This window comes from Hyla sarda, chromosome 3 (genome assembly GCF_029499605.1).
Source record: "Hyla sarda isolate aHylSar1 chromosome 3, aHylSar1.hap1, whole genome shotgun sequence".
Lineage (NCBI taxonomy): Eukaryota > Metazoa > Chordata > Amphibia > Anura > Hylidae > Hyla > Hyla sarda.
This window is the reverse complement of record NC_079191.1, coordinates 327,752,022-327,777,800: the sequence shown is the minus strand read 5'-3', so window position 1 is coordinate 327,777,800 and position 25,779 is coordinate 327,752,022.

Sequence of the window (25,779 nt, the reverse complement as noted above, 5' to 3'; positions counted from 1 at the left end):
GCCTGTGCGGATGTCTGCCTCTGCCTTCTCCTTCTCTGCTGTGGCCTTCTTGGACTCCGGATCTGCAGGAAATTTTATTTTGGCCTCTCTCGTCAACAGGTTCAACATCCCGGTGACCAGTCTCGCCAGACCCCTCTACATCAATTGTGTAAACAATGAAAGATTGGACTGTACCATACGTTTCCGCACGGAGCCCCTTCTAATGTGCATCGGATCTCATCACGAGAGGATTGAACTTTTGGTCCTCCCCAATTGCACTTCTGAAATTCTCCTTGGACTTCCCTGGCTTCAACTTCATTCCCCAACCCTGGATTGGTCCACTGGGGAGATCAAGAATTGGGGGCCCTCTTGTTCCAAGGACTGCCTAAAACCGGTTCCCAGTAACCCTTGCCGTGACTCTGTGGTTCCTCCTGTAACCGGTCTCCCTAAGGCCTATATGGACTTTGCGGATGTTTTTTGCAAAAAACAAGCTGAGTCTCTACCTCCTCACAGGCCTTATGATTGTCCTATCGACCTCCTCCCGGGCACTACTCCACCCCGGGGCAGAATCTATCCTCTGTCCGTCCCAGAGACTCTTGCCATGTCTGAATACGTCCAGGAAAATTTAAAAAAGGGCTTTATCCGTAAATCCTCCTCTCCTGCCGGAGCCGGATTTTTCTTTGTGTCCAAAAAAGATGGCTCTCTACGTCCTTGCATTGACTACCGCGGTCTTAATAAAATCACGGTTAAGAACCGCTACCCCCTACCCCTCATCTCTGAACTCTTTGATCGCCTCCAAGGTGCCCACATCTTTACCAAACTGGACTTAAGAGGTGCTTATAATCTCATCCGCATCAGAGAGGGGGATGAATGGAAAACGGCATTTAACACCAGAGATGGACACTTTGAGTATCTGGTCATGCCCTTTGGCCTATGCAACGCCCCTGCCGTCTTCCAAGACTTTGTTAATGAAATTTTTCGTGATCTCCTATACTCCTGTGTTGTTGTATATCTGGACGATATCCTGATTTTTTCTGCCAATCTAGAAGAACACCGCCAGCTTGTCCGTATGGTTCTTCAGAGACTTCGTGACAATCAACTCTATGCCAAAATAGAGAAATGTCTGTTTGAATGCCAATCTCTTCCTTTCCTAGGATACTTGGTCTCTGGCCAGGGACTACAAATGGATCCAGACAAACTCTCTGCCGTCTTAGATTGGCCACGCCCCTCCGGACTCCGTGCCATCCAACGTTTTTTGGGGTTCGCCAATTATTACAGGCAATTTATTCCACATTTTTCTACCGTTGTGGCTCCTATCGTGGCTTTAACCAAAAAAAATGCCGATCCCAAGTCTTGGCCTCCTCAAGCGGAAGACGCCTTTAAACGGCTCAAGTCTGCCTTTTCTTCGGCTCCCGTGCTCTCCAGACCTGACCCATCTAAACCCTTCCTATTGGAGGTTGATGCCTCCTCAGTGGGAGCTGGAGCTGTCCTTCTACAAAAAAATTCTTCCGGGCATGCTGTTACTTGTGGTTTTTTTTCTAGGACCTTCTCTCCGGCGGAGAGGAACTACTCCATCGGGGATCGAGAGCTTCTAGCCATTAAATTAGCACTTGAGGAATGGAGGCATCTGCTGGAGGGATCAAGATTTCCAGTTATTATTTACACCGATCACAAGAACCTCTCCTACCTCCAGTCTGCCCAACGGCTGAATCCTCGCCAGGCCAGGTGGTCTCTGTTCTTTGCCCGATTTAATTTTGAAATTCACTTTCGGCCTGCCGATAAGAACATTAGGGCCGATGCTCTCTCTCGTTCCTCAGATGCTTCTGAAGTTGAACTCTCTCCTCAACACATCATTCCTCCTGACTGCCTGATTTCCACTTCTCCAGCCTCCATCAGGCAAACTCCTCCAGGAAAGACCTTTGTTTCTCCACGCCAACGCCTCGGAATCCTCAAATGGGGTCACTCCTCCCATCTCGCAGGTCATGCGGGCATCAAGAAATCTGTGCAACTCATCTCTCGCTTCTATTGGTGGCCGACTCTAGAGACAGATGTGGTGGACTTTGTGCGAGCCTGCACTATCTGTGCCCGGGATAAGACTCCTCGCCAGAAGCCCGCTGGTTTTCTTCATCCTCTGCCTGTCCCCGAACAGCCTTGGTCTCTGATTGGTATGGATTTTATTACTGACTTACCCCCATCCCGTGGCAACACTGTTATTTGGGTGGTCGTTGATCGATTCTCCAAAATGGCACATTTCATCCCTCTTCCTGGTCTTCCTTCAGCGCCTCAGTTGGCTAAACAATTTTTTGTACACATTTTTCGTATTCACGGGTTGCCTACGCAGATCGTCTCGGATAGAGGCGTCCAATTCGTGTCTAAATTCTGGAGGGCTCTCTGTAAACAACTCAAGATTAAATTAAATTTTTCTTCTGCATATCATCCTCAATCCAATGGACAAGTAGAAAGAATTAACCAGGTCTTGGGTGATTATTTACGACATTTTGTTTCCTCCCGCCAGGATGACTGGGCAGATCTTCTACCTTGGGCCGAATTCTCGTATAATTTCAGAGTCTCTGAATCTTCCTCCAAATCCCCATTTTTCGTGGTGTACGGCCGTCACCCTCTTCCCCCCCTCCCTACCCCCTTGCCCTCTGGTCTGCCCGCTGTGGATGAAATTTCTCGTGATCTTTCCATCATATGGAGAGAGACCCAAAATTCTCTCTTACAGGCTTCATCACGCATGAAGAAGTTCGCGGATAAGAAAAGAAGAGCTCCTCCCATTTTTTCCCCTGGAGACAAGGTATGGCTCTCCGCTAAATATGTCCGCTTCCGTGTCCCTAGCTATAAGTTGGGACCACGCTATCTTGGTCCTTTCAAAATTTTGTGCCAGATTAATCCTGTCTCTTACAAACTTCTTCTTCCTCCTTCTCTTCGTATTCCTAATGCCTTTCACGTTTCTCTTCTTAAACCACTTATCATTAACCGTTTCTCTCCCAAATCTGTTCCTCCCACTCCTGTTTCCGGCTCCTCGGACATCTTCTCCGTCAAAGAGATTTTGGCATCCAAAAAGGTCAGAGGGAAAACCTTTTTTTTAGTGGATTGGGAGGGTTGTGGTCCAGAAGAGAGATCCTGGGAACCTGAGGACAATATCCTAGACAAAAGTCTGCTCCTCAGGTTCTCAGGCTCTAAGAAGAGGGGGAGACCCAAGGGGGGGGGTACTGTTACGCCGAGCGCTCCGGGTCCCCGCTCCTCCCCGGAGCGCTCGCTACACTCTCCTCACTGCAGCGCTCCGGTCAGATCCACTGACCCGGGGCGCTGCGATTCCGCCTCCAGCCGGGATGCGATTCGCGATGCGATTCGCGATGCGCACCCCGGCTCCCGTACCTTACTCGCTCTCCGTCAGTCCTGTCCCGGCGCGCGCGGCCCCGCTCCCTAGGGCGCGCGCGCGCCGGGTCTTTGCGATTTAAAGGGCCACTGCGCCGCTGATTGGCGCAGTGGTTCCAATTAGTGTTATCACCTGTGCACTTCCCTATATCACCTCACTTCCCCTGCACTTCCTTGCCGGATCTTGTTGCCATCGTGCCAGTGAAAGCGTTCCCTTGTGTGTTCCTAGCCTGTGTTCCAGACCTCCTGCCGTTGCCCCTGACTACGATCCTTGCTGCCTGCCCCGACCTTCTGCTACGTCCGACCTTGCTTCTGTCTACTCCCTTGTACCGCGCCTATCTTCAGCAGCCAGAGAGGTTGAGCCGTTGCTAGTGGATACGACCTGGTCACTACCGCCGCAGCAAGACCATCCCGCTTTGCGGCGGGCTCTGGTGAAAACCAGTAGTGACTTAGAACCGATCCACTAGCACGGTCCACGCCAATCCCTCTCTGGCACAGAGGATCCACTACCTGCCAGCCGGCATCGTGACACTGCCCCTCTCTGCTGCAATGCTCAATAACGTGAATAGGAGGTTTAGCAATCAATGATCCTTCTCAGTGTAACAACACAGCCCTCTGCACTCCTGCCTTTCCCTAATGCTGATGTGACTAGCAGTTGCAGTATAATGCTGTGGTATGAGCTATTCACACACACGCAGTCCGTCCTCTCCATCTGAGTGCATAGATTAAATGAAGAGAGGCAAGATGGCCACCGATTATATAGGGGCTGTGACATCACAGGGGTCAGTGAACACTGATAGGCTGCATCTCACATGTGATTCAGGGTCAGCCCGCCTACCTTCATTCCTGCCGCTGTTTCCTGCCCTCCCATAATCCCCTGCCCCATTTACTCACATGTGGATCCGCCATCTTAGGTCCCCAATAGCCTGGAATGCTGTAAAATGGAGTTTAATGAAACGATTTGCGCGATAGAAATGCGGCGATATTCGTATTCGTTGCGAATCGAATTTTTCATGAAATTCTTAACGAATTCGGGTTCGTCAACTTCGATTCGCTCATCTCTACCGATGAGGTTAAAATTGAACTTTTTGGCTGGAATGAGCAAAGGTACGTTTGAAGAAGAAGGGGAACAGAATTTAATGAAAATAACCTCTGTCCAACTGTTAAGCTTTGGTGTGGATCAATCATGCTTTGGAGTTGTATTGCAGCCAGTGGCACAGGGAACATCTCACGAGTAGAAGCAAAAATTGAGCCAATAAAATTTCAGCAAATTTTGGATGCCAACTTGAACACCATCTGTGAAAAAGCTGAAGTTAAAGAGAGGATGGCTTCTACCTCTAAATCCACGGGGGATTGCATCAAGAGGCATAAACTGAAGGTTTTGCCATGGCCTTCACAATCTCCTGAACTCAACATAATTGAAAATCTATGGATAGACCTTAAAAGAGCAGTGCGTGACAGACAGCCCAGAAATCTCAAAGAACTGGAAGACTTTTGTAGGGAAGAATGGGCACAGATACCTCAAACAAGAATTGAAAGACTCTTGACTGGCTACAAAAAGCGTTTACAAGCTGTGATACTTGCCAAAGGGGCAGTACAAGATTTAACTCTGCAGGGTGCCCAAACTTTTGCAGATGCCATTTTTTTTTCTGTTATTTTGAAAGTGTAAATGATGGAAATAAAATCTAACTTTCGCTGACATATTATAAGAATGTCTAATCTGTAATTTGATGCCTTTTGGAGATTTTTCCATCTTTCCTTGGCTTCTTTATGCACATTAATACAAATTTTTACCTGGGGTGCCCAAACTTTTGATCCCCACTGTATCTCGCTGTACTTAACCTGGCATTTAATTGAATACAGTAGAGAATTATTTGTTTCATATATTTGCTTTTTCCTGATCCCTGTCTATCATTTCTTCCTTATCAAGGCCTACACTTTAATTTTTAACCCCTTACGGACCCATGACGTACCGCTACGTCATGACATCCTGGGTCTTAAGGACCCATGACGTACCGGTACGTCCGTGGGAATTCCGGTCCCCACCACGCGCCAGGCGGGGACCCGACCGGGGTGATTGCTGACATCGATCAGCAGGCACCCCGCGCAACTGAATTCACACCAGCGATTTGCGGCTATTCGGGGTCAAACAGGTCTATGGTGACCTGGTGACCAGGAAAATAAGGGGGATCGGGGTTGTCCAAGACTCCCACGATCCCCCTGAAGGCATAAGAGTGAGTTGGCAGGGGTGCCACCCCTCTTATCCCTGCTATTGGTCATCTACAAGAGATGCCCAATAGCAGATCGGGGCGGAGGGTTAACTTTCGGTTTCCCCGTTCTGCCCACCAACAATAGGCGGGGCAGAACGTGGAAACCGACAGAGGACCCGCGCCGAAGTCCACTTAACCATCGGTGGTGGCAGAGGCGACGATCAACCTACGGTGATCGGCGGGCGGTGATGTCATGCGGCTGGCTCCCTGGATCCTACGGAAGCCGGTGAGTTGCCTAGCAACATCTGGAGGGCTACAGTTTGAGACCACTACACAGTGGTTTCTAAACTGTAGCCCTCCAGATGGTGCAAAACTACAACTCCCAACATGCCCAGACAGCTGTTTGGGCATGCTGGGATTTGTAGTTTTGCAACAGCTGGAGGGTCACAGTTTGGAGATCACTGTGCAGTGATCTCTAAACTGTGGCCCTCTAGATCTTGCAAAACTACAACTCCTAGCATGCCCACACAGCAGATTGCTGTCTGGGCATGCTCGGATTTGTAGTTTTGCAACATCTGGAGGGCTACAGTTTGGAGATCACTGCACAGTGATCTCCAAACTGTAGCCCTTCAGATGTTGCAAAACTGCAAATCCCTGCATGCCAAAACAGCATAAAGCTGTCTCGGCATGCTGGGAGTTGTAGTTGCATAGCTCCAGCTGTTGCATAACTACATCTCCCAACATGCCCTTTGGTGATCAGTACATGCTGGGAGTTGTAGTTTTGCAACAGCTGGAGGCACACTGGAAAATACTGAGTTAGGTAACAGAACCTAACTGAAGGTTTTCCAACCAGTGTGCCTCCAGCTCTTGTAAAAGTACAACTCCCAGCATGCACGGTCTGTTAATACATGCTGGGAGTTGTAGTTTTGAAACAGCACACTGGCGGGTTTACAGTAAGTTTCCTGCTTGAAGTTTGAGCTGCGGCAAATTTTTCGTCGAAGCCCAAACTCCTAGCGGGAAACTCACTGTCAACCTCCGCCAGTGCGAATGTACCCTAAAAACACTACACTCAACTAACACATAATAAAGGGTAAAACACTACATATACACCCCCTTACACTGCCCCCCCCCCCAATAAAAATGAAAAACATATTGTACGGCAGTGTTTCCAAAACAGGGCCTCCAGCTGTTGCAAAACAACAACTCCCAGCATTTCCGGACAGCCACTGACTGTCCAGGCATGCTGGGAGTTTAGCAACATCTGGAGGCACCCTGTTTGGGAATCACTGACGTAGAATACCCATATGTCCGCCCCTATGCAATCCCTAATTTAGTCCTCAAATGCGCATGGCACTCTCTCACTTCGGAGCTCTGTCGTATTTCAAGGAAACAGTTTAGGGCATATATGGGATATTCCTGTTCTTGGGAGAAATTGCACTACAAATTTTAGGGGGAGTTGGGGTCCACACCAGTGTAAAAAAAGACCCCCAAAATTTGTAATGCAATTTCTCCTGAGTACGGAAATACCTCATATGTGGGTGTAAAATACTCTGCAGACGCACAACAAGGCTCAGGAGTGAAAGCGCACTATGTACATTTGAGGCCTAAATTGGTGATTTGCACAGGGGTGGCTGATTTGATTTTACAGCGGTTCTGACATAAACAACACAAAAAAATACCCACATGTTACCCCATTTTGGAAACTACACCCCCTCATGGAACGTAACAAGGGGTATAGTGAGCCTTAACACCCCACAGGTGTTTAATGAAAATTCTTCAAATTTGGATGGGAAATGAAAAAAAAATAAAAAAATTAACTAAAATGCTAGTGTTACCCTAAATTTTTCATTTTCACAAAGGAAAATTGGAAAAAAGCCCTCCAAAATTTGTAACCCCATTTCTTCTGAGTAAGAACATACCCCATGTGTGGACGTAAAGTGCTCTGTCGGTGCACTACAATGCTCAGAAGAGAGGGAGCGCCATTAGGCTTTTGGAGAGAAAATTTGTACGGAATTGAAGGTCACGTGTGTTTACAAAGCCCCCATAGTGCCAGAACAATTGACACCCCTACATGTGAGCCCATTTTGGAAACTACACCCCTCAAGTAATGTCATAAAGGGTACAGTGAGCATTTACACCCCACAGGTGTCTGGTAGATTTTTGGAACAGTGGTTCGTGAAAATGAACAAATGTAATTTTTTATTTGCAGAGCCCACTGTTCCAAAGATATGTCAAACGCCAGTGGGGTGTAAATACTCACTGCACCCCTTATTAAATTCTGTGAGGAGTGTAGTTTCCAAAATGGGGACACATGTGGGGGGGGGGGGTGCCACTTTTCTGGCACCACAGGGGGCTTTGTAAATGCACATGGCCCCTGACTTCCATTCCAAACAAATTTTCTTTCCAAAAGCTCAATGGCACTCCTCCTCTTCTGAGCATTGTAGTGCGCCAGCAGAGCACTTGACGTCCACACATGGGGTATTTATGCTCATGCTTATATTGATGTGACAGGAATAAATCTACACTTTTTTCACCGTTTTTTGGAGTGCTGCGTTGTCGTTGGATTTTATCTAAACTAAGGACTTGGGTCAAGAAGTTCGGGACGCTGGCACCCACATACTGAGGCTGAGTAGTGCTGCAATATTTTTTTGGGTATATATATATATATATATATATATATATATATATATTTACAGTACTTAAAGAAGTTTATCATATTCCCAAGGAAAACTATCACTAACCTCCCCCCACACTAACCAAAGTTACTGACTGGTAGTTCAGGGGACGCTGATCAATATGCTGCGCACCATGACAGGATCCGTCCCGCCATTATCTTCATTATTCTTGACATGCAAATGATCTAACTGGCATGGGCAGGGTTACTAGGCTCTATCTAGCACTGTGACATCATTGCCGCTCGTCTGCTTATGAATATTCATGCCCTCCCTCTCCTCTGTCAGGACTCCACTTCGCTGAGGCCGCTTCCGAGTGTACACAGGAAGCAGCTCATGCGCAGTGGAGTCCTGTACAGAGTGGAGAGGCGGAGAGAAGGCATGAATATTCATAAGCCCATGCCAGTTAGAAGATCATTTGCATATCAAGGATAATGAAGATAACGGGCGAACGGCGGGACGCATCTGGGCATGGTAGGCAGCATATTGATCAACATCCCCCTCACTACCAGCCAGTACCTCTGGTTAGTGCGGGGGCAGTTTAGTGACAGTTTTCCTTTAAACGTCTATTCTCAAGACTAAACAAATGCCTTTGCAAATTTAAAAACTGGATATCCACAGCCACCCCTCTGTCAAGGCTTCTGCTCATATCTTCATAAAAGCAAATTAGATTGATTTGACAATTTCTGTTCTTAGTAAACCCATACTGGCTATCACTTATAATTCTATTACCCTCTATGTATTCCTGCATGTGGTCCCTTATGAGTTCTTCAAACAATTTTCCCACAATGGACATTTAACCTATTGGTCTATAATTACCTGGAGAAGACCTAGAGCCCATCTTGCAGATTGGTACCACATTTAATTTGTGATATTCCCTCTACACAATACCAGACACTACAGAATCTCTGAATATTTTCAGCAAGGGTACAGGAATAACTGAACTTAGTTCTCTTAGAACTCTTTGCCTAAATTCACTTTATTTAATTTACCTGGGACCATATCAACATTTTTGAGCTCTCAAAAATCTGCAAACAACAAAAAAAGGAACACCTTTTTAAAGGAGATATCCAGTGGTGACTCAGTGGTGAGCAACTTATCCCCTATCCTAAGGATAGGGGATAAGTTGCAGATCGCGGGGGGTCCGACAGCTGGGGCCCCCTGCGATCTCCTGTACAGAGCCCCGGCAGCCCGCGGGAAGGGGGCGTGTCGACCTCCGCACGAGGCGGCGGCCGACACGCCCCCTCAATACAACTCTATGGCAGAGCCGAAGCGCTGCCTTCGGCAATCTCCGACTCTGCCATAGAGATGTATTGATGGGGGCGTGTCGGCCGCCGCTTGGTGCGGGGGTCGACACCCGCTATCTGGGCCGAGAGCCGGGGTCCCGTACAGAGAGATCGCAGGGGGCCCCAGTGGTCGGACCCCCCACGATCTCAAAATTATTCCCTATCCTTAGGATAGGGAATAAGTTTTTCACCACTGGACTACCCCTTTAAGAGTTTCACACATAACATATGCCCCCCAGTACACAACTTACTTAATTAGTCAGGTCCCCTTTGTAGTTTCCCCCATTACCCAGGTCCACCCTCTAAGTAGCACAAATCTTAAATAAAGACATAGCAACATTTGTTGTACATTGATCTATAGCTTATCAACACAATTACAAAAACAAATACCAGGTAGTTAACATACATTTTGATCAAATTGTACTCCTGCTTCAAGTGGGTCCCTAAAGTAAATTGGTGTGGCACTGGGCAGCAATGACCACGGCTGCAATATCAATTCTCATAGGAGAATTGAACTAATGGTCTAGCAGTTCTGTCAGACCTAGTTCCCAGCTCTGGGCCACAGACACAGGGCCACATCAACATTGGCTACAACACAGCACCACACCAGTGTGAACAGATCACTAAGTTCACCATACCACATGCTACCTTTCAGCAAACTGAGAGTAGTCAGGAGTAAACCCATATGCAGAAGGTTTATAAGTAGCTTCCAATATGTCAGGACCACCCCTTTATCACCACCTGTACATTTTTATTTATTTGAAAATTAGAGCATTTGCAATAGTTATTTAGAAAATAAATGTAAAAATAAGATTTAACTCCTTAATGACACAAGGCGTACCTGTACGTCCTGCACCCACTCCCACGATATAATGCGGGGTCACCCCATGTTATATCGGGTCGGTCCCGGTGGCTAATGGTAGCCGGGACCCGGGGCTAAAGCTGGACATCACCGATCATGGTGATGTCCGATATTAAAGGGGTACTCCCCTGGAAAACATTTGATTTTTATTTTTTAAATCAACTGGTGCCAAAAATTTCAACAGATTTGTAAATTATTTCTATTAAAAAAATCTTAATCTTTCCTGTACTTATCAGCTGTTGTATGCTCCAGAGGAAGTTTTTTTCTTAAAATGGACAGAGGTGTCAGCAGAGAGAACTGTGGTCAGACAGAAGGAAAATCAAAAAGAAAAGAACTTCCTCTGGAACATACAGCAGCTGATAAGTACTGGAAGGATTAAGATTTTTTAATAGAAGTAATTTACAAAACTGTTTAAAGGCAAACTCTCACATGTTCACTCCTGCACTAACCACTAGAGATGTGGGAATCGAAGTTGACAAACCCGAATTCATTACGAATTTCATGAAAAATTCGATTCGCAACGAATACGAATATCGCCGCGATTCTATCGCACGAATCGCTTCATTAAACTCCATTTTACAGCGTTCCAGGCTATTGTAAAGCTAAGATGGCGGATCCACATGTGAGTACATGGGGCAGGGGATTATGGGAGGGCGGGAAACAGCGGCGGGAATGAAGGTAGGTGGGCTGACCCTGAACCACATGTGAGATGCAGCCTATCAGTGTTCACTGACCCCTGTGATGTCACAGCCCCTATATAATCGGCGGCCATCTTGCCTCTCTTCATTTCATCTATGCACTCAGAGGGAGAGGACGGGACTGTGTGTGTGTGAATAGCTCATACCACAGCGTTACACTGCAACTGCTAGTCACATCAGCATTAGGGAAAGGCAGGAGTGCAGAGTGCTTTGCTGTTACACTGAGAAGGATCATTGATTGCTAAACCTCCTATTCACGTTATTGAGCATTGCAGCAGAGAGGGGCAGATAGCTGTCAGCTGCCTCATACAGATCTCCAAGCTGCCTGAACTTTATGAAGCATCTTATCTCCTCATTTCTCAGCCCTATTGAGTATTTTTTTCTCCACAAATCTTCTGCTGCTCAGAATTGTGTGACACAGTGCAATTTAGGGTTTAATCCCTGGATTTTTCTTTTGGTGGTGCTGCACTGTTGGGTCCTGCTGCTGTTCAGAAATAAGTCATATTAGTGTAGACTTTAGTGCCTTTTTACAATTTTTCACCTGTTACCCTGTCTTTGTGCTAAATTCAGTGTTATACCACACGTTATACACCTGCCGGTGTATTAAAGAAAAAAAAGATTTTCCTGAGTAAAAATACGCTTAACAGTGGCCTTATCATTGCAAAGGGCCTAGATACAAGCAAATAGCGTACCATATACTACCTTTTTTTCTGTTTCTGTGCTTAATTCAGTGTTATACCACACGTTATACACCTGCCGGTGTATTAAAGAAAAAAAAAGTTTTTCCTGAGTACAAATACGCTTTTTCAATGGCATTATCATTGCAAAGGGCCTAAATACAATCAAATAGCGTACCATATACTACCTTTTTTTCTGTCTCTGTGCTAAATTAAGTGTTATACCACACGTTATATAACTGCCGGTGTATTAAAGAAAAAAAAGGTTTTCCTGAGTAAAAATACGCATAACAGTGGCCTTATCATTGCAAAGGGCCTACATACAAGCAAATAGCGTACCATATACTACCTTTTCTTCTGTCTCTGTGCTAAATTAAGTGTTATACCACACGTTATACACCTGCCGGTGTATTAAAGAAAAAAGTTTTTCCTGAGTACAAATACGCTTTTTCAGTGGCATTATCATTGCAAAGGGCCTACATACAAGCAAATAGCGTACCATATACCACCTGTTTTTCTATCACTGTGCTAAATTCAGTGTTATACCACACGTTATACACCTGCTGTTGTATTAAAGAAAATATTTTTTTTCCTTAGTAAAAATACGCTTAACAGTGGCCTTATCATTGCAAAGGGCCTAAATACAAGCAAATAGCGTACCATATACTACCTTTTTTTCTGGCTCTATGCTAAATTAAGTGTTATACCACACGTTATATATCTGCCGGTGTATTAAAGAAAAAAAAGTTTTTCCTGCGTACAAATACGCTTAACAGTGCGCTCATCATTGCAAAGGGCATACATATAACCAAGTAGTGTACTATTTAGTACCTGTATTTCTGTCTCGGTGGTAAATTCAGTGCTATTCCACACATTAGTATACACTGGCTGGTGTATACAACAAAAAAAGAGTTTTTTTTCTGCGTATAAATACGCTTAACAGTGCGCTCATAATTGCAAAGGGCATACATACAACAAAGGAGTGTACTATTTAGTAACTGTTATTCTGTCAAGGGCCTATATACTTTGAAAGGACAGCCGTAAGTAATCGCCTGCTGCTGTTCTATACCCTCATAAACGCACTAAGTATGTCAGGCAGGGAAGTGCCAGGACGTGCACAGAGAAGGGGCAGAGACCTAAATACGTCAGGCAGAGTTGGCAGCAGACTTGGGGCGAGTGGCAGCAGGAGTCGCAGCAATAGGCCTGAGCTACCGTTAACACCCAGCGGTCGTGTCGTCGACCCATCTCTCCTCGTCAATTGGTTTGCACACTCATCCCCATCATCACAAGCGACATCTGACAACCCCAGTCAAGAGTTAGTGGGTTCCTCAGACACAACCCTCAGTTGGCATGGCCCGGGAGCAGTCCCTGTAATCCCATTGCCTTTGTCCTATGCTGTTCCCTCTCCCAAAGAAGTATCTCATGCTTTGGGTTCAGCTCCACTATTTAGCGAGGACGATGTAATAGAGGACAGTCAGCATCTAATGGGCAGCCAAGAATGTGAGGAGACATGCGTCCCTTGCTCCGCAAGGCAGCCAAGTAGTGATGCGGAGAGTGACGTGGGAGGCGGTGTTTCAATTGCTCAGGGTCCTGAGGCAGACATTGTTGTGGAACACGAGGAGGACATCAGTGACGTGCACACATCTTTTGATGATGATGAAGCCGATCGCAATTGGGAGCCGGGTGCAGAAGCCGGGGCTTCATCATCATCATCAGGAGAAGAGATTTGCTCTTTGTCTATGAGGCAGCAAGGCGATAGCATGGTTGGCAATCAGCGTGGTGGTGGCAGTAGTGGAAATTCAGGAGCCAAACGTGCCAGGGGGAGACCACCTGCTTCGCGGCAAGCTACCATTCAGGGAGGTAGTGGAACAGGGGTTCCTGGAGACGGCGCCAATAGCAGTGAAATAGTGCGAACTACGGGTGGGAAAATCAGCTACTCTGCGGTGTGGTTATTCTTCATAAAGAATCCGGAGGACCTTAGCGTAGTCACATTCAAAATCTGTGGGCAGAAAGTGAAGCGTGGCCAGGGTCCCAATCTCGGCACCACGGCCCTGCGTCAACACATGATTCGCCACCATAAAGTGGCCTGGGATAACCGTGGCTCTGAGGTAGTGGTCCAGCCTGCCGCATCACCCAGTGGCCATCCGCTCCCTCCGTCATCCAGCCAAGGCTCCACCACCTCAGCCGAAGGGAGCATTGTGTCAAACCATCCTTCTTGCGCTCCTGCTTCCTCCGCTCGTAGTCAGCCATTCCGCCAACAATCGATCGGCGAAGCTATGTCCAAGAGACAACAGTATGTGCCCACTCATCCAACGGCGCAGAAGTTGAATGTGCTCCTGTCCAAGTTGCTGGTGTTGCAGTCCCTCCCTTTCCAACTGGTGGACTCTGCAGCTTTCAGGGAATTGATGGCTTGTGCCGAGCCGAGGTGGAGAGTCCCAAGCCGTCATTTCCTTGCGAAGAAGGCCGTACCAGCCCTGCATAAGTTTGTACAAGAGAAGGTGAGCCAGTCCTTGAGCCTGTCGGTGTGTTCAAAAGTGCACGGCAGCGCCGATGTGAGGAGCTGTAACTACGGGCAGGGACAATACATGTCTTTTACGGCCCACTGGGTAAATGTTGTTCCTGCACAGCCACAGCAGCAACTTGGACAGGTCACACCGCTTCCTCCTCCACACTCTCGCTCCCAGGCAGTTGGTCCTTTTACAGTGTGCGCCTCCTCCTCCCCCGTATCCTCGGCCTCCACTGCACATCCAAATCTCGGTGGCCCTTCATCGTACCACGTGTGTAGGGCACAGCGGTGTCAAGCCGTCCTTCACATGGTTTGCCTAGGCAAACTGAGTCACACAGGGGAGGAACTGCTGAAGTTCATTAGGGAAGAAGTCCGAGTATGGCTTACTCCACGAAATCTGGAAATGGGAACCATGGTGACCGACAATGGGAAAAACATTGTGGCCGCGCTGTGACAAGGAAGTGTTAACATTCGGCCTACATGGCACACGTGTTGAATCTGGTTGTCAAGAAGTTCATCAAGTCTTCACCCCATTTGCAAGACGTCCTGACAATGGCAAGGAAACTGTGCATGCACTTCAGCCACTCGTACACCACCAAGCACACTTTGCTTGAGCTGCAGCGTCAGAACGGTATCCCACAACATAGTCTAATTTGTGACGTTGCAACACGTTGGAATTCCACCCTCCATATGTTGGACAGACTATACGAACAAAGAAAAGCCATCACAGATTTTTTGCTGATACAAGCAGATAGGAGTACTCCCCTGTACAACTTCAATGTGAACGAGTGGCAGCTCATACGTGACACCTGCCGCTTGCTGAGGCCCTTTGAGGAAGCCACATTTTTTGTTAGTCGCTCGAATTACGCCATGAACGACGTAATTCCACTCCTACATTTACTCCAAAAAATTATTGAAAACATGGCTATTCACGGCAATGGAGATGTTGCACCTACATCAGAAGGCTACATGAGTCCTGTGGGGGATGAACTGGAGGAGGATGATGAGGGGCAGAGCGGAGCACAGTTTACGGTGGACGAGATGGCCGGTGTTTCTGGTCATTGGACAGGAGGGGAGGAGCAGGAGCAGCCAGAGGAGCTGGAGGGTTATTACGAGGGAGGCGAGACAGAGGACCCAGACACACCGTGGCAGTACGCAGTGGAGATGGAGGCAGGTAGTCCCAGTGAGTCACTGTCACAAATGGCACGATGCATGCTGAATTGCTTGCGTAGTGACCCCCGAATTGTCAAAATTCGTCAGCGCGCTGACTTCTGGATCTCCACCTTATTAGACCCTACTACTGGCCCAGAATGGGGGCCTTTTTTACACCCACTGAGAGGGAGGACAAATTGACATACTTCAGGGAGCTTCTACGTAGTCGGTTGGCCGATGCCTATCGGCCACATGGTCCATCCACTCGCAGGTCTGACTTGGGGGGCCCTCTGCGCTCACCTTCCACTGCCACGGCTGCTGGAGAGGGGAGGGGTGGCAGGAACAGTACCGGTTCAATCAGCAGCAGCCTGAGTCTACAGTCGCTGATGAGTAGCTTCCTTCAGCCGCATAGTGAAGCTACTCATCAGCAGCAGGTGGACATGGAGCAGGACCTGAACCAGCAGGTGATGGCTTACCTCGACATAACCCTGCCAACAACCGTTGAAGATCCGCTGGACTTCTGGGCACCCAAACTCGATTTATGGCCGCAACTAGCGGAGTTTGCCCTGGAAAAGCTGTCCTGCCCGGCCAGTAGTGTGCCATCAGAGCGGGTGTTTAGTGCGGCCGGGGCCATAGTCACCCCATGGCGAACTCATCTGTCCACTAAAAATTTGGAGAGACTGACGTTTGTCAAGATGAATCAGGGATGGATCAGCCAGGATTTCCAGCCACCAATGACAGATGGGTCTGAGTAGATTGACCGTGCTCCTACAACAAAATTTTCTCTATTGTGGTTGGTTATGAAACCCTCTGAGGCATACCTGGGGATTGTACGGCCCGCTTGACACATACGGCCCTTTGATTGGCTCTGACCGGCCCGCGCTGATTGGGGGACTACTATGCTGCCTAATCTGAGGGACAAGTATGCTCCTAATTTGGGTGACATCTATGCTGCCTAATCTGGGGGACAACTATGGTCCTAATCTGGGAACATCTATGCTGCCTAATCTGGGGGACAACTATGCTCCTAATATGGGGAAAACTGAAGCTTCTGGCTTTGGGCCTATAATTTTTTGATGTTTAGCAGTAGCTAAATACACTCTTAATGCAAATGTCAACATTGATCTTTAAATGTAAGGGGTTATGAAACCCTCTTGGGTACTGCAAATGCATGCTCCAGACTCATTCTGTGTCTTTCAGGAACTACTTGCCTCCCTGGTGCCTCTGGCCTTGGGCCTTAAATTTTTGGATGTTTAGCAGTAGCTAAATACATGCTTAATGCACATTTCAACAATGATCGTTAAATTCTCGGCGCTCTGCTAGGGCCTTCTCCTACCCTACCTGGGCCGATCCGAGGACCTCACTAACTAACTCACTAACTAATCCAATCGCTTATAGCGACGGGCGGTGTGTACAAAGGGCAGGGACTTAATAAACGCCAGCTTATGACCCTCCTCTACTGGTAATTCCTCGTTTTAAGATTAAATAATTGCAATCACAGATCCCTATCACAAACTGGTTTCAGCGTGCAACACGCACCTGTCCTTGAAAGATAGAGAGACGCTAATCCGTTCAGTGGAGCGCTAGTGCGGCCCAGGATATCTGAGGCCATAACACACCTGTTATTGCTCGATCTCGCAATTGATCGGGCAAGGTAAGGGATTATTAAAGCCTCTTGGGTACTGCTGAGGCCTACTCCTGACTGCTCCTGGTGCAATGTATGGGTTAATTAAACACTCTTGGGTAGTGTTGTTGTTAAATTTCCTGGTAATTTTATCAGTAATAAAATAGAATTTTGCAGAATGCTAACCATTACACAACGGAACGCTTAGATGGAGAGGGATTAACTCTGCTTAATCATTTTTGGCGAATAGAATCCTTTTGCCATTTGATTTTTTGGAGACAGATGCACTTACACACATGTAATAATTTTTTTAACCAAATTTCAAACATTGTGTGGTTTATTACTTTTGAGAACAATGTTTTTGGGTGGTCCACCATCCTGCATTATAGAGTCTTCTGAACTAATGCATATGCGCTTGTTTTTTTAAAAAAAAGGTATTTTGTCCGACAATTTCGATAAAATTTTGCGTTTTTTTGGGGTGGATTGTGAAGCCCGGGTGACGGGTGTGTAGTGTGTACTCATGCATCAGTCAACTCCAGTCTGTATCCGTTAGGCAATATATGGGTTACTGCTGAAGCAGAGGTGGGGCCTTGGTCTTGGAATTTCAATTATTTAAAAAAAATTGAACATATTGTGTGGTTTATTATATTATAGAAGAATGTCTTTGGGTGGTCCACCGTCCTGCATTATAGAGTCTTCTGAACTGCTGTATATGCGCTTGTTTTAACAAAAAGGTATTTTGTCAGACAATTCGAAAACATTTGCGTTTTTTGGGGGTGGATTGTGAAGCCCGGGTGATGGGTGTGTAGTGTGTACTCGTGCATCAGTCAACTCCAGTCTGTGTCCGTTAGGCAATATATGGGTTACTGATGCAGCAGAGGTGGGGCCTTGGAATTTCAATTATTTAAAAAAATGTAACATATTGTGTGATTTATTATATTATAGAAGAATGTCTTTGGGTGGGTGTGTACTCGTGCATCAGCCAACTCCAGGCTGTGTCTTTCAGGCAATCTATGGGTTACTGATGCAGCTGAGATGGGGCCTGGGTCTAGGAATTTCAATTAAAAAAAAATTGTAAATTGTAAAATTGTAAATTTAAAAAAACAAATGTATACAATTTTGTTGATTTGGGGGCGGATTGTGAAGCCCTGTGTGTACTGGTGCATCAGCCAACTCCAGGCTTTGTCCTTCAGGCAATAAATGGGTTCCTGATGCCGCAGAGGTGGGGCCTGGGTCTTGGAATTTAAAAATTTTGGATTGCGGGTGCTACAAAAAAAGATGGACACACCCTAATCCGTCCAGTGGAGCGTGCCTGCGGCCCCGGACATCTGAGGGCATAACACACCTGTTATTGCTCGATCTCAGGAGAAGGGGGTTCATCATTGGGAGAAGAGAGTTGCAGGTTGCCCTTGAGTCAGCAAGGCGGTAGCACGGTTGGCAGTCAGCGTGGTGTGGCAGTAGTGGAAATTCTGTAGCCAAACGTGCCCGGGGGAGACCACCTGCTTCGCGGCAGCTTACCTTTCCGGGAGTTAGCGGGTTACCAGCACCGGTCAATGAAAGATAGAGACACGCTAATCCGTTCAGTGGAGCGCGCCTGCGGCCCCGGAAATCAGAGGGCATAACACACCTGGTATTGCTTGATCTCGCAATTGATCGTGCAAAGGTAGGGGGTTATTAAAGCCTCTTGGGTACTGCTGAGGCCTACTCTTGACTGCTCCTGGTGCAATGTATGGGGTAATTAAACACTCTTGGGTAGTGTTTTTTTTTATTTACTGATAATTTTATCAGTAATAAAATTGAATTTTCCAGAATGCTAATCGTTACACAACGGAACGCTTGTTGCGTGTGATTTTTTTATGAAAAAAATAAAATAAAAATACGGACAGGGATTAACTCTGCTTCATCATTTTGGGCGAAAAAAGCCCTTTGCTGATCTGATCTTTTGGAGACAGATGCGCTTACACACATATTGAATTTGTTTTTGTAAAAAAATTCAAACATTGTGTGGTTTATTATTTTTGAGAAGAATGTCTTTGGGTGGTCCACCGTCTTGCATTATAGAGTCTTGCGAACTGTTGGCTATGTGCTTATTCTTAGACAAAGGTATTTCTTTAAAAAATTTCTAAAATGTTGCTGTTTTTTGGAGGGGATTGTGAAGCCCTGGTGTGTACTGGTGCATCAGCCAATTCCAGGCTGTGTCCTTCAGGCAATATATGGGTTCCTGATGCCGCAGAGGTGGGGCCTGGGTCTTGAAATTTCACATTTTTGGATAGCGGGTGCTACCAATGGGAAATCTTTGACAAAAATGTCATATATTGTGTTGTTTTTTTTTTTTTTTGGGGGGGGGGGGATTGTGAAGCCCTGGTGTGTACTCTTGCATCAGCCAACTCCAGGCTGTGTCATGCAGGCAATATATGGGTTACTGATGCCACAGGGTGGGGCCTGGTTCTTGAAATTTCTAATTTTTGGATATCGGGTGCAACCAATGAGAAATCTTTGACAAACATTTCTCATTGTGTTGATTTTGGAGGGGGGATTGTGAAGCCTTGGTGTGTACTGGTGCATCAGCCAACTCCAGGCTGTGTCCTACAGGCAATATATGGGTTCCTGATGCCGCAGAGGTGGGGCCTGGGTCTTGAATTTTCACATTTTTGGATAGCGGGTGCTACCAATGAGAAATCTTTGACAAAAATTTCATATATTGTGTTTTTTTTTGGGGGGGGGGATTGTGAAGCCCTGGTGTGTACTCTTGCATCAGCCAACTCCAGGCTGTGTCATGCAGGCAATATATGGGTTACTGATGCCGCAGGGGTGGGGCCTGGTTCTGGAAATTTCAAAAGTTTTGGAAAGCGGGTGCTACCAATGAGAAATCTTTGACAAAAATGTCATATATTGTGTTGGTTTTTTTTTGGGGGGGGGGGGGGGGATTGTGAAACCCTGGTTTGTACTCTTGCATCAGCCAACTCCAGGCTGTGTCATGCAGGCAATATATGGGTTACTGATGCCACAGGGGTGGGGCCTGGTTCTGGAAATTTCACATTTTTGGATAGCAGGTGCTACCAATGAGAAATCTTTGACAAAAATGTCTCATTGTGTTGATTTTGGTGGGGGGATTGTGAAGCCCTGGTGTGTACTGGTGCATCAGCCAACTCCAGTCTGTGTCCTACAGGCAATATATGGGTTACTGATGCCGCAGAGGTGGGGCCTGGGTCTGGAAATGTCTAACTTTTGGATAGCGGGTGCTACCAATGAGAAATCTTTGTCAAATATTTCATATATTATGTTGTTTTTTTTTTTTTTTTTGGGGGGGGGGGGGGGGCGGGGATTGTGAAGCCCTGGTGTGTAGTGTACTAGTGCATCAGCCAACTCCACGCTGTGCCATTCAGCCACTAAATGGTCTCCTCTTGCCACGCTATGTCCAGACTATGTCATTCAGTCAATATATGGTCTCCTGACACTGATGCCACCACCAGGCTCTGTCATTGTGCTGCTGTGCGGCAATGATTCTAAGAGCGATGCCGGTAATCTGCATGCTATTCTAAATAACAGTATTATTTCACTACCCCAGCACACTCCATATGCGTTTTATGACACAGCAAAGTGTTCTATACCCCTATAGAGGCTGTATGTAGGCTAGAAATAGCCTTTTTAACATTGATTCGCCGCGAATAAATTTGGATCGAAACAAACTTTTTGGAAAAATTGTCGAATCGTCCGAATCGAATTTTTGATAAGTTCGCTCATCTCTAAATGTCACACCAAACTCCAAAAATGGGCTGTAAAAAATAATTGACACCCTTAACTTAATATTTGGTTGCACACCCTTTGGAAAAAATTACTGAAATCAGTCGCTTCCTATAACAATCAATAAGCTCCTTACACCTCTCAGCAGAATATTAGACCACTCTTTCTTTGAAGACTGACAGAGGTCTCTCTTATTGGAAGACTAAAACAAAGCAGAAGAGCGCTCCATAGTGTAAAACCACAGGCAGGTAAATTGCACGATAGGTGAGGCAAAGGTGGTTGTGTGGACTCACACACAACAATGGTCAGCGTGAGTGAGTTTGTAGGTCCGGTCTGCAGCCGTCCCTAACCAAATGATCAGATTCATGCAACGACTTCATGGGGTGGAATGGGTTTCAGCAACGCTGACCAGGACAAGCACATCTGGTAAGGTAAGAAGGATTTATTGAATAAAATGCAACGCGTTTCACCGCGTTTTCATCAGACATAGCAAGACAGGCTGGGGAGGAGCATTATATACAGGGTAGAATTAACCCTTTCACAGGTTACTAGTGTAATAAAACAAATTAACACTTTTTCATAGAGCTGCTGATTCGGATAAACCGACGCTATAAACATACCTTTTTGTTTTTTTTTCTTCTTTTATCATTCTTCTCTCTTTTTTCTCAGCAGTCTGTGTGTATCCATTGTTTTTTTGTATAGCATGCATCTCCATTTCATACAAGATGGGCTTTTTACAGTACCATATATGATATTATGCTATATTTGCTATGCTATATATGCTTCAGGTGTTCCCTGTGCGGGTTAATGGGTCTTCCTCCTATAAAGATATGGCTGTAGTGACAGAATACTGGTATGAGTAAGACTGGTAATACCGGCTGAAATGCGTCACTTGTATCCTGCCCTGTTGTGGTGAAAATAAAGGTTTAGTTCTTATTGTACAAGATACCTGCACTGGATTCCTATTTCTTACATTGCCTTCCAGTGTTGGTTCACACCGTCCCGTGCGCAGGGTTCTGGCTAAGGAGGTGAGCTGAGACACCACTAGTCTATCTAAAACAAAGTTTTTTTCTACAATCATGTGAAAAGACATATCGATTTCAACGGCAATAAACCAATGCATGTGTGCATGTGCATCAAAGTATATATAGAAAAACATTTTTTTTATATAAAAGGAAAAAGTCCTCACACTAAAAGAGATGCATATACCCACATGCATTTATCTAAAAAATATATACCAGAGAAAAATACACATAATACATCATGCAATAAAATATGCATAAATGAAATTATATAACCTACGTGTATCACAGCACTAAAAAGAATCCATAAAACTGAAGGGCCATCTAGCGTGCATTCCCAATCATCTCATAGAGTCCCTGAGGGACCAATGTTTTTGTAGATCCAAAATGATTCACGATTGATTAATCGTCGGAATCGATTTGGATGATGTTCTGGGATTTTTTCAAGAATAATCAAGCACAGGGAATCAGTTTCATTTTTATGAACACATGAAAAGTGTCTCGAGACACTATGTTTTTATATTTGATCGAACCTTGCACATGCGGGAATGCACCGTCTGCACAGTGCGTCCCACATATTGCAAGTGACAACTGCAGGATAACAGGTAGATCTCGAATTGTATGGCGATCAATTCATTTTGAATCATCCCAAACTAAAAAAAGATATATGTTTAGGGACAAGGTTAATTGTGGCACACAATACGCAATCTACCTGTTATCTTGCAGTTGTCACTTGCAATATGTGGGATGCATCGGGCAGATGGTGTGTTCCTGTATGTGCAAGCATCATTCAAATATAAACAATAATTTGTCTCGAGACACTATTCGAGTGTTCATAAAAATTAGATCAATTCCCTGTGTTTAATTATTCTGAATCCCATTCCACTCTACGAAGTCGTTACATGAATCCAATCTCTTATTGGAAGGGTGCCTTTTCCCAACAGCAATTTTAAGATCTCTCCACAGGTGTTCAATGGGATTTAGATCTGGACTCATGGCTGGCCACTTCAGAACTCTCCAGCGCTTTGTTGCCATCCATTTCTGGGGACTTTTTGATGTATGTTTGGGGTTATTGTCTTGCTGGAAGACCCAAGATCTCGGACGCAAGCCCAGCTTTCTGACACTAGGCTGTACAGTGCGACCCAAAATCCATTGGTAATCCTCAGATTTCATGATGCCTTGTACACATTTAAGGCACCCAGTGCCAGAGGCAGAAAAACAACCCCAAAACATCATTGAACCTCCACCATATTTCACTGTAGGTACTGTGTTCTTTTCTTTGTAGGCCTTATTCTGTTTCCGGTAAACAGTAGAATGATGTGCTTTACCAAAAAGCTCTGTCTTGGTCTCATCTGTCCACAAGATGTTTTCCCAGAAGGATTTTGGCTTACTCAAGTTCATTTTGGAAAAATATAGTCTTGTTTTTTTATGTCTCTGTGTCAGCAGTAGGGTCCTCCTGGGTCTCCTGCCATAGCATTTCATTTCAATTAAATGTCGATGGATAGTTCGCGCTGACACTGATGCTCCCTGAGCCAGCAGGACAGCTTGAATATCTTTGGAACTTGTTTGGGGCTGCTTATCCACCATCTGGACTATCCTGCGTTGACACCTTTCATCAATTTTTCTCTTCCGTCCATGCCCAGGGAGATTAGCTACAGTGCCATGGGTTGCAAACTTCTTGTTAATGTTGCGCACTGTGGACAAAGGCAAATCTAGATCTCTGGAGATGGACTTGCAACCTTGAGATTTGATTCCACAATTTTGGTTCTCAGGTCCTCAGACAGTTCTCTTCTCCTCTTTCTGTTGTCCATGCTTAGTTTGGCACACATAGACACACAATGCTAAGACTAAGTGAACTACTCTCCTTTTTATCTGCTTTCAGGTGGGATTTTTATATTGTCCACACCTGTTACTGGCTTCAGGTGAGTTTAAATGAGCATCACATGCTTGAAACAATCTTATTTTTCCACAATTTTCAAAGGGTGCCAATAATTTTGTCCAGGCCATTTTTGGAGTTTGGCGTGACATTATGTCCAATTTGCTTTTTTCCTCCTTTTTTTAAGTTTATTTCCAATATACACAAAGGGAATAAACATGTGTATAGCAAAACATGTGTTGCTGCAATTCTTTTCTGTGAGAAATACTTCATTTTCTAGAAAAATGTCATGGGTTCCAACATTTACGGCCATGACTGTATGGAATGAAGAATGGATTCCCTCATTCCTGAAACCAGAATAATCAGAAATTATAAAACAGAAAACCACGCAAACTGGGGAACTTGGCAGTAAAAAGGAAGCTGTAATTACGGAAAGTCCAGGGGGGGGGGGGGGATGTTTGGAACTTCTGAAGTACCTGAGATCCATCATGTCTTCAGGTTTTCTAAATTTTGAATGGGGGATTGTGAGGGAAGTCAGTTTGTTATTTGTATTCATTTTACTCTTTTCATATTTTATACGCCATCATGTATACCTCCTCCATGTTGTCTATATTCCTTCATTATGAACTCAATATGAACTTTACTATCAATTATAGGCAGGAAGCCTATATTCAAGGCCACAACTGCTAAGTTGCAGAAACTTCAAGGATGTCTACGTTTACAGGATACACAACCGTTTGCAGGATACACAACCATTCCAAAGCTACAGAAAAGAACATCTGCTGAAACTACGTATAATCTAGCAGTGTGCCATCTTTGTTGTATGTGTATAAAAACCACACCATTTGTAGTAAACATCAGAATTCATGCATACAGCACTGTCTCTGTATTCCTTGACTTCTCCAGGCCTGCTTAGTTATTATTCTTTCAATTCAGCCTCGAGCAACATATCTAAAAGGAAATCATTGAATTTCTGTGACGCCATGCACAAAACGGCTACCACATAAAACAGCAGGCAACACACCCCCTACATGTATCTCTATGGTAGAGCCGGAGATACATCGCTCGTGTAACTCTGGCTCTCCCATAGAAATGCATGGAGGGGGCGTGTCGACCACTGCTCAGTGTGGTGGACGTGCACAGAGTGGTGGCAGCTCCATGCATGGGGAGAGCTAGGGTGCCAGACAGGAGATCGCAGAGGGTCTCAGTGGTCAGACCTCCTGCGATCAGATGCTTATGCCCTATGTTGTGGATAGGGGATAAGTTGTTAACCTGTTAAGGACCAAGGGCATTCTTGTACACCCTAAGTCCACTCCCTTTCTATAACGCGGGACCACGCCGTGGCCCGCGTCATAGCGGGTTGGGCCCAGCCTCTAACAACGGCAAAGACCCGTGGCTAATAGCGCGTGGGATTCATCAAGGTGCCGCACGCTAGCAACCCTTTAGACTAAAGTGAAACTAAACTAACCCAAGCTAGCTCAGTGGGCTGTTCGGGACCGCCGCAGTGAAATTGTGGTGGCCCGAACAGCTGTAGGAAACTAGGAGGGTCCCCCTACCTGCCTACTGGTGTCCAATCGCCGAATGACTGCTCAGTGCCTGAGATCCAGGCATGACCACTCAAGCCGCAGAATCATTGATCTAAGTTATCCGATGGAAAAACAAAGATCAATGTAAAAGATCAGTGTGTGCAGTGTTATAGCCCCCTATGGCATTGCAAAAAAAAGTGGAAAAAAAAAGTTAATAAAGATTATTTAACCCCTTCCCTAATAAAAGTTTGAATCACCCCCCTTTTTCCATAAAAAAAAAACCCTGTGTAAATAAAAATAAACATATGGGGTATCACCGCATGTGGAAATGTCCAAATGATAAAAATAGTGTTTTTGATCACTTTTTATATAATGAAAAAATGAATAAGAAGCGATCAAAAAGTTTGAACAATGCAAAAATGGTACCACTAAAAGCTTCAGATCACGATACAAAAAATTAGCCCTCATAACGCCCCATACGCAGAAAAATAAAAAAGTTATAGGGGTCAGAAGATGACAATTTTAAACGTATACATTTTCCTGCATGTAGTTATGATTTTTTTC